The sequence below is a fragment of the Lonchura striata genome, chromosome 5, assembly GCF_050655825.1.
Source record: "Lonchura striata isolate lonStrDom1 chromosome 5, ASM5065582v1, whole genome shotgun sequence".
NCBI lineage: Eukaryota > Metazoa > Chordata > Aves > Passeriformes > Estrildidae > Lonchura > Lonchura striata.
The window spans coordinates 25,775,227-25,792,493 of NC_140707.1; the positions used below are offsets into that span (position 1 = coordinate 25,775,227).

At 45.6% G+C, this 17,267-nt stretch overlaps 1 long non-coding RNA gene across 4 annotated transcripts in view; it reads right to left on the reverse strand.

Annotated features, from left to right (window-relative positions):
• Positions 1-15,908, reverse strand: part of LOC146767308 (uncharacterized) — a 40,785-nt gene extending 24,877 nt beyond the window's left edge. The window contains exons 1-2 of one of the 4 annotated variants that reach the window (XR_014955962.1): positions 3,727-11,667; positions 488-2,628 (exon numbers count right to left, since the gene is read on the reverse strand). This is a non-coding gene — a long non-coding RNA (uncharacterized LOC146767308). The other 3 variants (XR_014955963.1, XR_014955965.1, XR_014955964.1) reach the window with 3 other exon arrangements.
• Between the last annotated feature and the right edge of the window lie 1,359 nt (positions 15,909-17,267).

Sequence of the window (17,267 nt, forward strand, 5' to 3'; positions counted from 1 at the left end):
AGCCATGTCTGCAGAATCTCAACAGGACCCCAACTGCAAGTTCCAGAGAAAAGAGGGAAGCATTGGAGCATACCCAAGCTAAAGCTTCTGCTAAAGTGACAAGACTCAAAAACTTTGGGAATCAGCCAGAGGTGACCAGACTTTTTGGGGCAGAGGCTGCCTCTCTCCAGGTACCACAGAGGGAATGTTGGCCTCAGGTGGGACTTCCAGTGTTGGCATCCTCCCTGAGCTCACCTGCAGCCTCTCCACCTGCAGCTGATGGGCTGATCCAGATAAAACAGCATTGATGGGAACTTTGACATGCAGCACGTCCCATGATCGGAATTGACAACTCCAATTTAACAGCCCCACAGCAGCCACTTCCCCGTAAGCACTCCCCCCACTTCTACCTTTGCCCAGCTGCAGATAGCATGTCAAGGAAATAAATGCCGAGCTGTAAAGCCACGCGGTCCCCAAGTGACAATCCCCGAGCCTGGGCACGGCTCACCTCCGCTCCTGTCACGAGCTGATCACGAAGGGAAACAGCGGCAGGAGGGACTCGGAGCAAGGCTGGCATCAAGGCTCTGCCAGGCGTGACTCAGCAGGACAAAGACTGCTGGGCCAGAGGCAGGCAGCAGGTATCAATCTGGTAAGCACCAACCACCCTGTTCTGCAAAACCCACATGAAGCAAATAACTGCAAAATGCTTCACAGCAGCGTGGCACAGGATGGGGGAAGAGGTCTCTGTACCAAGACATTATGTCACCAAAACCAGAATGTTTCCTTTTGCCCTGCAGCGCTGCAGAGATCAGGAAATTGCACCGTCATGGTCCTTCTGCCTCCCTCACCCCCCAGGCAAAGCTCCCAAACTGGTTTGTGCTGTTTTGCAGCAGGCAGTGGAATGTTTCTTTAGGGACCTCAGTCTTGGACAAGGATCCTAGGTGCTTTCTCCATGGCTTGCCACTCCCTTGGGCACAGCTCCTCACCTTGCCTTAACAAAAGCAAACACACACAACAGGCCAAAGACAAACACAGGGGTTACAATTCAGTTTTGTGATTACCATTCTCAGGTGATAACCACTACTTTATATTGAGCAAACACCAACTCCACACTCCACCGTGGTAAACCAGAACCAGTGTCAGAGCTGTAATCCAGTCCTTAAGCAAGGTCCTATTTTTCCCCGGGGAGGCAGGAAATCCCTCCCCATCATACTCTCTTTCCAGGAAGCCCTTCATGCCACAATTTCTAGACTTCACATCACAGGACTGGCAACCCTTTTAGTTCGAGAAAGGGGGATGATCCCAGATCTCAGCCAGGCACAGGCATTCCCATCTGGAAAGCAGAGATTGCCAGCAGTTTTATTGGTGCTGATCATTCTCTCATGAGAGGAGACAGACAAGAGCAGCTTTGAACCTCATTACCCAGCCATACCACTGACAAGCTGACCCTGTGCCACACAATTTCATACCAAAACACATGAGGGGACAGAAAAGAAACCAACCCCAAAAACAGTGGTGTTCATTCCCTTACCAGCCCCAAATTTAGTGCTGCTAGCCATTGCCAGCCCCTGCTCAGATAAGTATAATGACAGACACCTAGGTGGAGACATCTCTCTCAGGGAAATGGTTGCTTTGTACCCCCTCTGCTCCCCCTGTCACCCTGCTCCTGCAGCAGCAACTGCCTTTTGTGGGGCTGGGATGGGAACAAGGCCTCAGGGATACCAGCCCTGGAGGAACCATGACGCTGGAAAAGTGTCCTGGCAGCATGGCTGGCAGAGCCCAGCCTTGATCCCTAACCCCCCACCCCCATTTAGTGTGGGCAGCCTGGTTTCCGAGGCCACAGATGTGCTCTGAAGCCCTCCCTGAGAGCTCCCTGCCATGCCCAAGCTGGTGGGAGCTGGGACAAAGCACTGCCAATCCCCAGACTCCATATCTGGAGACACAGAAGAAAGAGCGAGTTTTCCTGCCACCTTAGATGGAAACAGAGGTGCCCTAAAGGCACAGCCCTGTCTCCATGGGGGTCAGTAACTGCTTCAGTACCCTTGGAGAACAGCCAGAAGAAATCTCAGTGTGGAGAGCTGCTGCTGAGGAAGTTACACCACACCACAGCATCCTAGTGCGAATCAGGCACTGTGCCCTGCAGCTGTTCCCTGTACCCACGCAGAGAATGCCACAGGCCTGTGGAGCTCTGTGCTACATTCAGAAATAGCAGATTCCTAGGGAGACAGCAGGGAAGCGTGAGCAAAGCTGACCTGGCACACAGACCCTGCCTGGGTGCAGCTGGACCTGTCACAGACTCACAAACACAGACCCGACTTCTGGGGGTGCATGTGCACAGAGATGCAGAAAAGCACCTTCTGCAGCCTCTTATCACTGTGGACTTGGCTCAGTGCTCTCCCCCAGACACAGCTGGCATCAGGCAGCCAGAACCAGGTCCCTGCCAGCAGGTATGGGGGCTCTACCTCGTCCTTTTGCTCCAAGAGATCTTTGTCCACAGAAGGGTTCAATGTGTCGGTGTCAACAGCCATAAAGTTGATTGTGCCCAGGAGAGTCTGAGCTGGAAGAAGTATCAGATAGAGAAGCTGCACTTCTCAATCTGGTGGCTGAATTCCTGCCAGCTTGGTTCAGTCCATTGGTGATCTGCATCTCCTATCACAATTCATGTCTAGAACAACCCAATGCTTTTTCCACCACAGGAAAACCCACAGACATGAGTGAGAAAAAGCTCAGAAAGACGAGCAGAAAGCAGTTTCATTTCTGCCCTAGTCAGACTCCTGTTTGATCCTACAGGGCACAGCACAGCCCTGCTCAGAACCCTGCCATTTGAACGCTGACATTTCGTTCCCTGCAAGAACGCCTCTCCCTTGCAGCCCTGACTCACAGCCGTCGCTCCCCTTTATGCAACACAGCTCCATTTCCTGCGCAGCCGGCGATGCCCGGCGCCAGCAGGAGCCACGGGTGCCAGGCTACAGACAGCCTGCGAGGGAGGCACCCCTCCTGCTCTGGCACTCGTGCTGCTGCCTCAGCTCATTGCATTATTTCAGTATTGCTGCCCCTCAAACATCACCCACAACCCCCTTTTAAGTGATAAATATCGAGCTCTCCACAATCAGAATCTGATGCTATAATTAGACAGCCCTACAGCACACACTGCTGTGTTACACAACACAGCTCGGAGCTCCCGGGCACCGACTACGTTTGCATTTTAATCACATCACAGACAAACTCTTAAAGCAAAATCTCCCGAGTGGTAGTGGTCACTGAGCTTTGGTTCAGATGACGTGGCAGTCTGAGAGCAGATTTCCCTGGTCTGAAAGTAAACCAGAGGTGAACTCCAGTCACCAGCGTGTGTCAGTCTACAGGACAAGACTGGAATTTGCCAGAAATAAAACCTCCAGCACACATACAAAGAGGATGTCAGGTCCTTACTATCAACTGTTTGCTCAGTATCCAGCCCCCTTTAAGGCACGCAGGCTGTTAATGCAGACACAGCTGCTCGCAGTTCCATGCAAATCTCCCTGCCAAGGCACTGCTGTTAGACCAAGAAATGACTATGATTCATATAAAGGTTAATCTCAAAAGCCAGACTCCAAACTCCAAGGCTTCAGAGCTTTATCACATTCCTGTTTTCTCTTCCTGGCAGCAGCAGGGCAAGTCCCTGCCCAAACTTCTTCCTACAGCTGGAAGCACTGGACTAACTGCACTAACTCACGCTAATAAATCAGATAAGTAGTTCATGTTACTCACTTTCAGCTGACTGACACGGCGATAGCACTGTCACTTTTAAAGGGCGGGGTGAGCTGCCCTGCTGCAGCACTGTGTGCCTTGCAGGAGCACCACAGATCCTGGTGCAGCATGAGCCATATGGCATCTCCAGAGAGCAGCGCCGTGAGCCAGAGCCCCAAGCTCTGTCTGCAGCTTCCCTTCCTGCCTGGTACAATTTATAAGCAAGTATTTGTGCATCTAACTCCCACTGGATGCAGCAGGATTAAAATTCTTACTTTAAAATCCATCCCTGGTGACACTGCTTGGCAGGAGGGTACTGGGCAGCACAGGGCCCAAACCTTGGTAGCTGCACACACAACCTGTACAGCTGTTTTGGAATCTGCATCAGCCAAACAACAGCACGAGGGAAAAAAACTGATCAGGGACAACACCTAGGATCTGTCATTTCCCAAGGTTACCATCAGCTATTAAGAATATTTATGCGATCAAAAAGTCAGTAGCAATGGTGAGAGCTCTTCAGCTGACCCAAGACATCAAACTTTCTAAAGAAAAAAACATTACCTAATTCAACCTAAAAGAACATTCTCCAAAACCCAAGTTCCCTGCATCATCTGCAAGATGTAATCTAAATAATTCAAAACTTCACTGGATCTAGGTCACAGACAGAGGTTTGTTTTTCACCAAGATGTCCCAGAGGAATTGGCTATTTTGTTTAAATTGTTCCTGACTTCCAATACCATATAGAAGAAGACTGAGTGGATGAGAAGTAGAAAGGATAGTGACAAGAGCTAACTTCAGCTCATCAAAGCTGGGCTCTTCTTACTCTCAGGGAAGATAAAACCTGCAGAGGGTCCACAGGTAAATTGCAAGAGATGTGCAAACATTCTCAGGTCAAACAAGCTTGTCTTCTGTGTGCAAGGATCCACTCACACATCTCCAAGAGTCTCCAAATGACTTGGGTTAAAAACTCATCTAAGGAGAAGAGAAACAAATTTCAGCTCTTCCCAAGGATGAATCCATGGAATGACTTCTCTTGGCTGACTATGGAAGGAGCCCTGGTGGAAGTGCCACAGCTACATGAACAAAAAGCATCACCCAGGCAAGCCCTCAGGCTCTTTTTAGGTGCATATAATTTAAAGATTGCAAAGGCAAAGCTTTAACCCTGAAGTATTTTTTCCATCTGTGGAAACACTACATCAAGCAGTCCAGAGTCCAGTGGTTGACCTTACTTTTGGATATGTTGGATTTTTCCTCCCCATTACTTACACATAATAATAGCAGGTTACATAAAGCCAGGAAATGGGACTAGAACAAAGTTCAAACTAATTTTCATATTAAAGGCCTTGCACAACTATTTTTACAGCAGGCCTCTAATGACATCTTTAGTCCAGTTACAAGGTTGAGATTACAGGCATTTTCAGGTAATTTGGGCAGGCTATCAATACTTTCTGGGAAGCACGATTTGATTTTTGTATTTCTTTGTCAGAAGGAGATAGCAGTGATTATACTCATTTCAGAGGAACTAGATGTTATATCCTCCCTCAAAAGGACAGAAATCATAGGAAAAGAAACTTGTTTCCACTTGACACAAGAAGTTTCTCTTTATCACAGGCAAGTTACTTACATTTTAAGTACTAGAACTGCAACAAACTCTTTAATACATTGGCCAATATTAAGCATCTACCAACTTGATCACACACCCACATTCAAGATTTCATACAAAATAAAGACCTTATGACTCTGCTTGAGGTTTCCAGACAGATTAAGTCAATCTGAGGACAATAAACTTCAGAGAAACTGTGCCACAGCTTAAAAAGGCTTAAAAAGTACTGTCCAGACGTGAAGTACCTAATTTCCAAGAACCTGATCTCTGTAGGATACATGAAACTGCACATCAGAACTGACACTTTAATATATGTTACATTATTAAATCTTAACTTTTTTTTTCCACACTCTCCAAATTCCATGTCATGTGTTCAGCAGAACTGTGTGGAAATGATGAGAAATTTTAGATTAAAATAATTATATTTTTTATTAATAAAGATGCTCCAGCCCTATCTGATCCAGCCCTATGGATCTTGTGAAGAACTCTGTGGATTGAATGAATTCCCTGCTATTGTATCAATGTTCCTAAAACTTATGTATTTTTTTTTTAGTGCCCTGACTTTAGTAGATGTTTTGCACCAGTATTTTCTACAAAATCAGACCTTCAGTGCATTAGATGCCTAGAGTTTTAAGTGGTTAAAAACTTCACTGGAAACAGAAATTAGTATAGCTACAGCCCCTATCAAAGCCACTATCAGCAAGATAGTGATTTCTTCATCTCTAAACTTCCTATTTCTTTCTCACCTAAAACCAGATCATACGAGCAGAGCTTTGAACTTTAGAGCGTTGATATTTCTTTTTGTTGAACCTCTTTCACAACCTCTACTACTTGCACACCACTGTTGAGCAATTCCCTTGTGCTTTGATCGGTGTGCACACCATGAACTATGCATTTGTAACACACTGCTCCTTGGGACATGCAGCCACATCCACGGGCTCCAGCAGAAGTCAAACAATGGGGCCAGTGTTCCAGCCCTGCCTCCTGGCTCACCCTCTCAGTGCAGGTTTTTTCCTTCCTGCTTCATTTCAGTGCTACCAGGGGCGAGACACTGCTGCAGCTCTGCTTTCTTCTGGAGTCCTGGGGCTTGGTGAACAAACAAACAGTTCCTCACTTATAAATAAGATTCTTGGAAGCAGAAATTCAGGTTTTAGAAGACAAAGTCAATTAGAAGCACACCAGATGCTAAATTCTGATTTTTTAAGGAAGGCATGTAATTCTGGGGACCTAGTGTGTAGGCAGGTAGGGGAGAAAAAGGAGATTTGTGCAACTGACAGCTTTTTACCTGACAGTACCAAACTGTCAACCCAAAAACAATTTATGAGATGTGCTCTTTGGGCCAGGAATGCCACGGGCCTGCTGCAGTGAGACCAAGGCAGCACCGTGCCCCAGTTTCTCCACAGAGCTGGAAAAAGGATGCACAGAGGATGCCCAAGCACAGCAAAACCACCAGAGCTGGTGGCTGGTCCTGCAGCAATGTGCCACCAGCCCATGGCCATTGAGGCATCAGCAAGTTCTGGAGAGCCCAGCACACATTTCCAGTGGCACTGTGCTGAGGCAACAAGGCTGCTGGGATCCCCACGTGGCTTGAAGGCACCTGTGTCCCTGCCACAGCTCAGGGCTGCTGTGCCTTCCTTTCAGCACAGCCCTCTGCTGCCCAGGAATGATTTCTGGAGGTTCATTTCCTGCCTGTCTTCATTCTTATGGAGTCTGTGGCCACCCAGTTGGCACTGCTCTGTGCTGGGGAATGTGGAATCATGTGAACATGCTACAGCTCCAGGATTTACTGGCTCAGGTTTGCATCTGCCAATGTTTATGCTTTTGGAAGAACGCCTTAGAGCACTCACCTGATTTTGAGCTACAGAAATATTTCTGACACATGCTATGAACAAGGAGAGGTGCTAAAAACCTCCTCTAATAATCCATGTCTCTCAAAGAAACAGTGCACTGTGATCCAAGCAAAGAAACCAGCACTCAAAACTGTGGAAAAACCATGCTATGGGAAGTCAGTGTCCATAAAGGAGACAGAGGAGTCCTGCAACTTCATCCCAAGGAAGGGACAGAGTGTCCACTGGGGCATATTCCTGTGGGGTTTCTCTCACAAGGTTTTGGAGGATACAGCCTCCTTTTACCCTAAACTCCCAGCCACGTGTTGCTCTCCTCCTTTCCCCACTGACTGAGGCACTAGGAAGCTATGGCCTTCCCAAACCACCTCCATACATCCCCCCTTGAACCTGTCATTTTCCCTCAAAGATCAGAAACTCAGGCTTGTGCAGACCCATTTGTCTATTTCAGGAGTCTGTAACAAAGTCTTCAAGTTGGTAGAAACATTAAAACACAATTCAAAGACATTAACACCCATGCCCTCTCCCACCAAACTGTAAAGACATTAGCACACATTTTTTTCTGATCAAACTTGAATTAGGCAATGTTTGTGTGGCTTGGCATTTCCTGGCACAAGTGAAATGCAAGCATGGTCTGACATTCAGTTGATTCTGAGCCAGGCCCAGAGGGTTACATATAAACTCCCTGAAGCTTTGTCATTTGGTCTAGAAAGGCTTGGCTTTGAGCTTTTGGATAAATTCACCTCAAGACAACAAATGCACACACAGACCTGCAACTCTACATCCTTCTGAATTATCTACCACAGTCCCAAAATTACTCAAGTCACTGCATCAAGATTTACCCAGTTCTCCTAAGGCTGATCAGACCCTGACTTCAGAATAAGCAATTTTGCCCATTCTTGGAACAGTTTCAGCTGCAAGCTTTGGGTTTCAACACTGGGCACAGAAGAGCTTTGGACTGCAGTCTCCCAGTCATATCAGAGCATTTCTGGGCACAAACCCATATGGAGAACCACCCTAATCATAGCACACTCACAGCTAAACTCCAGGACCTCCAGATTAAGAGGAAACTTAGATTTGCTAGGAAAGAGGTCTGTGCTGGCTTCCTGCTTATCATAGCTGCATTTTACTTTGCTGGGTCCATCTGTGCTCTTTTCTTGTGGCTTGCAGCCACATACCCGAGGGGATGAGTGTGGCCAGAATGAAAGGCTGTGTGACAGCCCAGAAGCACACAGCACACACTGCCTCCCCAGGATTAACCACCTGCACTTCGGGCTAATGGCAGGCAGCCCCAGCTCCAAGGGAACATCAGCTACTCCTCCTCAGGGACATCAGCTTCCCCACCAGGGGCTCTCAGCTGGAATGGGCTGTGGGTGGGTGCTGGGCAAGGGAGCTGCTGGCCACAGAGACCACCAGCATCCCAGGCTGAGTGCAGGCAGACAGGTTCCCCTTTACGTCCTTTGGCACACGCCTGGGATGCGGGACCGTGCATGTCAGCAAGTGTGACAGGGCACAGAGACATGGCACAGTCCTGCTGGGAGCTTGGGAACCCTGTCAGAGTGAGGCTTTCATTTCTGAAGCATTCTCTACCCACTCTTGTTTCCTGCATGCCCTTCTCCTCCTTTGCTTCCTCCATTTGTAGCAACACTGCATTCTGCATGCTCCCCAGAGAAATAGGGCAAACATAACCTGATTAACCAGGAGGATTTGGGCAGGAAGGGGCGGGGGAGGAGATTAATACAGCAGAGCACGACAGAACCTTTCCCTCTCACATTAGCCCTTGCCTACTCAATAATTAACGTGTTCTGTGGTGACTGACTTTGGGATTTGCTATAAAAGCTTCTCATAAACTCTGTCTCAGCATGCAGACATCAGGCCAAAGAGAACACTCGGTCTGACAAGCTGAAATTTCTTCCAGGCTCCAGGGTCAGTCAGAAGCTTAAAACCACTTGGATGTGAGCCTATGGCTCCATTTTAAAACAAAAGGATTCCTCTTGCTGTTGTTCACCCATGAAAGAGACTGAATCCAACCTTCATTTGGCCACTCTGTCTCTGAAACCTGGTTTAGAAGTTAATGCAGGCTTTCTCCAATTCATGTACAAAACAAACTCCAAGGCTGGCAGTGCCACATGAACATAGGAACATGTAACATGGGCTCTGGCTGCCATCCATGCCTATTCTGATGTTCTATTTTCTTTCCATCCCTTCTTTCTTGCTTACCTTAAGGCATATAGATGTTTTCAGGATGGAAAAGTAAAGCTACCCACAAGCAGAAAGGATGCCTTCCTTGACCTTCCAAGGAGCTATTTTTGGCTGCTCTTATATGCCTGAGAACTCTTACAAGGGTTATGCACCAAACTAACTGCACCTCAGTAACTTTTGCCTAGGAGATATGAAACATTGCAGAGATTTTTTCATTTTAATTTTCTCCATAACCTAACACACTACTGACTCCCAGTCTCCAGATGTTCGTAATGGAGTACATTTTACAAGGGGCTGCAAGCCTAAGATTATTACCCAAAGAATGCATGCTCAATATCACATCTAAACATACAAATAGAACACTAAAGACATAGCCTTAATCCAGAATTTTCCAGAATTTATTGAGTACCACAGCCTTGACTTCACTTTTCAAGTCCAAACCTGAAGAAGAAGCTCCAAAAGTTTCAGATTGAAACAGATTTATTTTCAAAGTCTGTGCCACCAAAGAGTTTATGAGATTCAAAAATGAGGAACGCTGGGTTAGCAGCCAAACACATGCACAGAAGGATATTTCATAAAGAAAGCAACAGTCCTGGTTCCATCTGTCAGAACACATGGACACACCACATCACTTCCCAGCAGTCAAAAACCTGGGCTCTGGTCTGTCCTGTGTCTCTCAAATTCTAATGCTGACATTTTTACAAACTGGCACTGCCCAGACTGCAAACATTTTGGTCCAGAGGCCGAGAGCGAAGCAATGGGTGAGCCCCACTGCCCCAGCAGCTGCCCAAAGGCTCCTCAAGAGGCAGGGAGTTAATTCTGCCCCAGGGGACTGCACAGCCCTGTTGCTACTCCAGACACTGTTTGCCCTCACAGACTGAGCAAAAGATAAAGCATGCAGGTATCTTTTCCCTTCTGACATCACAGTATTAAATATCACACAAACACACAACCTATAGGATGCATAAAGCAGAAATGTTGTACAACTAGCAAAAAAGATGTGGAGACTGTAATGGAGAGTGAACTGTTCAGAAGACCCAGCCTCCATAAATCCAGCTCTGTGCACACACACACACAGAACACATGATACTGTCTCCCAGCATCTCACATTTTCATCACATGGCATCTTTTAAAGGGCTCCAAAACTGAGGTATTGCCTCTTAAAGCCAGAACTGCATAAGGTTCAGGGATACAACCAATTTTGCATTGAGCCATGAGAAAAACAACACAGGATTGAGGTGGCTTGTGAGAAATGCTTGTACCTTGCACTTAGCACCCAGGACACAGGCATGCTGCTCCTCTTACTATAGGGCCCAGCTTGGAGAACCACGAGGCTCTGTAAGAATCAGGACCTCCCCACAGGAGCTAAAAGTCATACTTCCTCTCTTCCTCCCTTTGGTAATATTCTTCTCCTTAAACAAGACTCACCACGGTTTGCAAAACAGGGAGGTCGTGCCCTGCAAATGTTTGCTAAACATTTGTGCAATTTCATCCAAATAGAGGCACAGAGGGAACACAAGTCAGAAATGCCACACTTAACATAGCATTGTGCAAACAATTCATTGGCAGTCCATAAGCAAGAAGCAACCTTTTGTTTTCTATTTAAAACTTGAGTATAAATAAAACCCCTAAATTAATCAAGGGAGATAAGAGTTGGTATTTGTGCAATATTCTTGTAAAACACAGCATGCCAAATCAAGAACCATATTTGGCAATTATTCTGCTTCACCACTTTCAACCCCCTGGTTCATTCTGCCTCTTAGCTGATGAGCTCTTTCTGCTGTGTGCCTTTACAATGCCTGTGCTGCAAAGCTGTGCTCCTAACAGAGATGTTCAGCTTGGTGCTTGCCTGAAGTGTATTAATGATCTCACTACAGCTTGCATAATGAAGCTGGGTCAAAAACTATTGCCTGATAGCAATTGAGGCTGCATCTTTCTCTACTCATCTTCATTTTTCCTTGGAATCACTGCCATAGTTCAAACCTTTGGTACAGAATCATGGTGCAACACACCATGCTTTAATTAAGAAATACAGGCACTTAAAATTAAAAAGGTGTGGAAGGAAATTTGGACTACAAAGCAACTCTTTCCTGGAAAGAAAAAGAAATCACTCTTCCCTTCCTAGCAAACCACACTTTGAACATACATATGACCAGAGGGCTCTGCTGGCATCACACAGGATATAAATGACATTTAAAACTCTGCCTGGTAACCTGGTAACAGCACCCGTGGACCACAGGCATGTCTTTTGCCAGGGGCTCTGTACCTACCTACAGAGCTGCCAACAACAAACACAAAACCAAATATTTAAAAGAATACCTTGTGCAGAAGCAGTGAAGTTATTTTTCCCCTCTGAGAAGAACAGAAGAGTTGAGGTCTGCAACAGAAGCCAACATCACCCATCAGGACTACCTCCCTAGGGCTCAGCCAGCCCAGCTGCAGCTCTTTAAGGAGTCTCAGGGGCGGCCCAAATGTGGGAACCAAAATGAAAGCACCTGGTTTCCTGTCTCCATTCTACTGCTGCCTCTGTTGAACTGCAAGTTAAACTTCATCTTCCTCCTCCAAGGAAGGGATTATCACTTATTATATAGTCATCTGTAGGTCCCTCCACCAAGTCTGTGTATCTGTAATGTTGAGAAGTGCTCTCAGCTTTCTGCAGTGGTTGGTATGGCCCAGCAATTTCTTCCCCATAGGATGCCGACTTTCCAGCAATGTAACTTGGAATTCCGATTCACAGAAATGAAAGTTTGGACACAGTGATTTTTAGTGGGGAGAGAATGCATAATCTGCTATCACACAGAGCATCAACCAGATATAAAAGGTCTGAAATGCTGGAAAAGTGTCTCTGTCCAAAAGGAAAGCAGCATTGTATAGTTAAGTGCATGCCATTTATCAGAGCTTCCCATTTCGTGTAGTTCCTAAGTAAATGAGTAAGATTCCAGAGTTGCATCAAGGGAATGGGTTTGGCTTGGAATACTGCACGGTGACTCATGCTTTCATGAATAAATTCATTTCCTCAGAGAAACAAGACAAAATCATGTGTTCCACTTAGTCCAGCTACCTAGAATGTTGATTTAGGAAGCTATGGCAAAAATCCCCACAGTTTTATCTAGCTTTATATTGAATTCATAATCCACTGCAGCTGTACTTGCAAACATAACCAACCTCTTAAGGGGAAAAGAAGAACTGGAGTAACTGGGAGGTTCTGGGTATTGAAAGATGTCAGCTAGAAAGTAGTTTGCAATCAAACCAGACAACTGACCAAAAAAATAAAAACCAGAAAACATTGTGGAAGTCTGGGTTTTCCAGAAACTGATTCTTACTTACACAGCGCTCCGTATTTATTCCCCTCCTGCACATTTAAAAATAGGTTGCAGAGACACAGACTGGTAAACACCAGGAAATGAGACTTGCATCAGCTGGCCCCTCCCCTTCCCCACAATGACAGCGCAAAGAAAACGGGCGTGGAGCAGCGAACGCCCGGGATCTCTGTAACACCAGCATCCTTAGATGTGCATGGAAGCAGCCAAGGAGAGGGACCCAGAGGTGTATGGATCATGCCTAATCAGTTCTGTGCAGAGATACTTGTCAGTGCAAGCCAGGATGAAACTCATCTTTCAGCTTTTAGTTTTCTTAGGAGATCAGTTCAAACAGTTTGATGTGGCTATACCGACCAAATTGGAACAACACAAACAGAAGGATTTTTGTGAAGGATGAACCAACTCCCTGTATCTTGCCCTGGTAAATATTTCAAAATAATAATGCAAGAAATCTAGCTCTACAAACTTTTGGTGTCAAGTTCCACTTTGGAGTCTGGGCCTGTCTGGTTCAGGAAAATATCATCCATCAATTTCATGCTGCTTTATAAAGCTGAAATGTTTCACAATTAACAAATCTCTGCAGTACCACCATCAGGTTGGTAGGCAAAAACACCTTCACATTTCACAAAAGAGAAATGAAGCCATTAAAGCTGGAGGAAATTGTTCAGGTCTCGGAATAAATCGAAGGGAAAGACAGGACTGGAACATGATGTAGCTATGTGCAGTTCCCTCACCGTGTGAAAGCAGAGCCCTTGATGATGTCAGAGCAAAGGCAGGACTGAGCATAAATGGAATAGACCCTAGGACTTTTAAGGGCAAATTAAACCTGATGTCTCATGTAGAAATGGCACTGCCCTTTCCAGGGCTGGTCATGTCTATCAGTAACTTTGGGTTACTGATAACCTCCCAGCTGAGCTGTAGGTCACTCAGCAAACCTGCAGGTCCTGGTTTGGTGTCCCTGTTCACCCCTGCAGCACCATCAGATTTGGCTCAGTCTGTCACAAGCCAGGACCTAAGCAAATGGACAGAGCAGAAAATAAATGTCACCATGTAAAACCTCTTGTATACTAGCAAAATGGAGAGAAACTTACTAACATTTTTTGTTTTACTGAAAATAGCAAAATGTACACATTGAACTCACCTTGTATAACTGTCTTTGGACTTTATTTTTGTGACAATGGCCTAATGATATCATGTAGTTTGAAGGCAAACTATTGTATAATAAGAATGTGGCATTTGTTTCCATCTGTTATTGCTCAGATCCTGATCAAATGCCACCTGAGGCCAGTGGAATGGCTCTGCTTCTAACTCCTAGAATAAAAATATAAATGTTTCTACATTCAGCAACTTCTATTGCTTTATTATTCATGTTTAATCTGTGAAAACGAATATGAACAGGAGGGCAAGCAGGCTGAGGAGGGGTCAAGCAGGCTGAGGAAGGGTCAAGCTTCCCTGGAGAGACATGGTCACATTTCTGACATTCCCATCACTCTATCAACAGCACCTTCTGCTACCACGATAAAAGGCAGCAGTGAAGAAAGAGCAAGAAGAATAAAACTTCTTGTGTACACATGTGAGAAAAGTCAACCCATCCTTACAATCAATGACTTACAGGAAATCAAAACAGACCTGGCCTCCATCTTCCAAGTGCAAGAAAAATGCCTGCTATTTGCTCACCCTGTTCTGTTTGTGCAGCTCTGAGCCTTCTCCCATTGAAGCTCTCTGAGGCAGAAAATCAATGTCAATCATGCCAGATGACTGCTTTCCTCCTGAGCATCTACTGCTGATAATAAGAGCACAAAGGCCACATAAAAGGAAAAATTTGGCCATCACAGCTGCCTTCCCAGTTCTGTAACTGAGATAAATTAACAGGTGAATTAGCACTGGCATATTAAAAGCTGACTCTATTTTTTAATTAAAAAAGGGCTCCAATCTGCTTATCATCATCACTGAGGACACACTGGGACCAGGATGGTCTTGAAACATCCCAGTTGGTCTTCTTTGGCCTGGTCTATTAAAAGTAGGACCCCTGGTATCTGAATAGCCACCAGAGAGATAAGGACAACCTGATGCCTTACAGATAACAGCAATTAATTCTTGGTTCTGTTCTCAGTAACAAGGATCACAAACACAAGTGAAGGCAAGTGAAGATGTTACTGGAACTTATATGCTAAAAACCATGTCCAGGTTAATTTTGTCTGAGCCACAGGCTAAGAAGAATCTTACAATACCAATAATCTTCTCTTAGGAGCTTTGGTTTCACTGTGAGTAGTGAAATACCACTTGCTTTATATTAGTTATTCATTTAAAAATGCTTATTATTCTATTCAGCTAGTATTGTCATAGAAGCTTCCTAATCTTGCATTTAAACTCTTTAGAAATAAAAGTTTTTATAGGTAAAAATATTTATTATTGGTCTTAATTCCTGTCAAATGTTCATTTTCTGTTCTGCCAGATGTCTGTAACTCAAACCTGGATGATATTCAGTCCCATTTATATAGAGCCATTGTAAATACAAATTCCTGGGATGCAGAACTAAACTTCCTAATCCATCCTTGAGGCTTCTGACAGAACAAGATGCTCAGTGAACCCAGAATAATGCAGAATGACAGAATTATGCTTCCTTTTCACCCTGCATTCATGTGGCTTTGGGCAAGCTCAGCATCTACCCACACTTCCCTTCCTTAGTGACCAGTCTTCTCTGGCATGGCACATCCCACAAGCATTGCTCCTTCCTCCAGCAGCAGCAAGGAACAAAGGTAAATTTAACCTCCCTTGCTGGAAGTCTTTATAATAGGCAGGATTTTGTATTTTTCTGTCTTGTTTCATGCAAATCTATGCAAATTATATGTTTCAAGGTATTTGCTTCCCCAGTATTTTTTGTTTCTGTTATTTTGCCAAAGGCTGTCAAATAAATGATGAGGCTTTGGATTACCATTGCTGTCAGATCACCCCAGCAGAAGGGAATTGTCACTGGGGTGGTGTGTGACCAGGCATGCCACAGCAAGATAAGCACCTCAAAAGGAACTCAAGCACATCCTAGGAGCTGAGGACAGATATGGCCAAAAATCAGTCAGAGTCAGAATCCCAAAAGGAAACTAAAGTCAAATATTGTAAAGATATCACAACTACAATAAATTTAAAAAAAAATCAAAAAGGAAGAAAAAAGATTACTGTGAAAACAAGAATGAGAAAATAAAGGTAACACAGCTAACCACTCAAGATTAAATTAATACATACCTGATTTTCAGTAAGGATGAATATGATAATCCATGAGGTAAAGACAGGATGTCTAAGAGAAGGAGAATACACAAATGGGTAAAAGATAACAAATGAACACAACTCACAGATGGTGAGCAAAACTCACTGAGTCTGCTGTTTTCCAGTTGGAGGAACCAAGCATTCTCAATTCCAGAACCCTGATGTGCATAAATCCAAAAGATTTTAAGTAAATTTGCCTACTTGAAGGCATTACCACAGGACCAGAGAGCAGCAAGTTCTAAGAAGTAAGTCATGGTGGAAGCAATTTGGACCTGTGGTTTTGATGTCTGTGCAGCTCTTCAGAAAAACTTGCAAAGGAGAATCTAACTAAAAACATCTTAGTCAGTGAATAATAAGGGGATAGATAAAAGGTAGCATGGATTTACTAAAATCCAGTTTTGTAGGATGACCCACAAAATAGTATAGTATAAAATTGAAACTTCAGGCATTCAGGAAATAAATTTTTAAAAAATTGGTTTTGCCTTTTGTTGGGAGTCCGAGCAAGAAATAAGTGAATGGGAGAAGGATTTGGCTTTACTAACCAACCGCAGGGTGACAGGAAACTGGCAGCGTGCTGTGACTGAAACAGAACAGTGTGAGTCCAGTCATGGAATTTCCACTAACTTCGGGAAAACATTAGCGTTGTGTTTGAGGCATCGCCGTCTGACACTCCATGCAGCAGCCCCTTTCGGGACAAAAAGCATTTAAAAAGCATTTAAATCGAGAAAGTGCCGCAGAACATACATCCCAATGAGCAGGGAACTGCTTGTAGGATCATGCGGGGCTCCAAAGGTTTGACTTACGTAACCTAACACAACAAATGAGTGGGAATTGGATACGTGGAAAAGGGAAGTAAACAAAACCCCACAAACATCTGTTGATTCAGATGGAAATTGGAAGCTGGATATTAGACAAGAGGCCCCGTCCGGAACTATCGCCACAAACCCCTGAGGAGGAGCACAGGGCTGGCCGGCACTGCCCGGCCGGGAAACAAAGGCAGGAATGCCTTGAATTCCCCACAAACTCTGCAGAGCCGGAGAGTTTGCTTTCACTCATCCCGGCTAACACCAGAGAGAGTGAGATCTCCCGGGACGGCATCGCTCCGACGAGCGCTGAGGGCATCGCCGCTGAGCTGCTCAGCCCCGCCCCAGCTCCCCTGCGCTCGCCGCCCTCCGCCGCCCCGCTCCATCTCCTTCCCGCTGCTCCTTCCCCCTCCTCCCGCTGCTCTCTCCACCCCGACGTGTCGGCGGGCACGTCCCCACCGCCGCAGCCCGCCCGCCCCACGTCACCGCCCGGGCCGTACTTAAGGCGGCGGCCGCGCCGCCCCCGCCC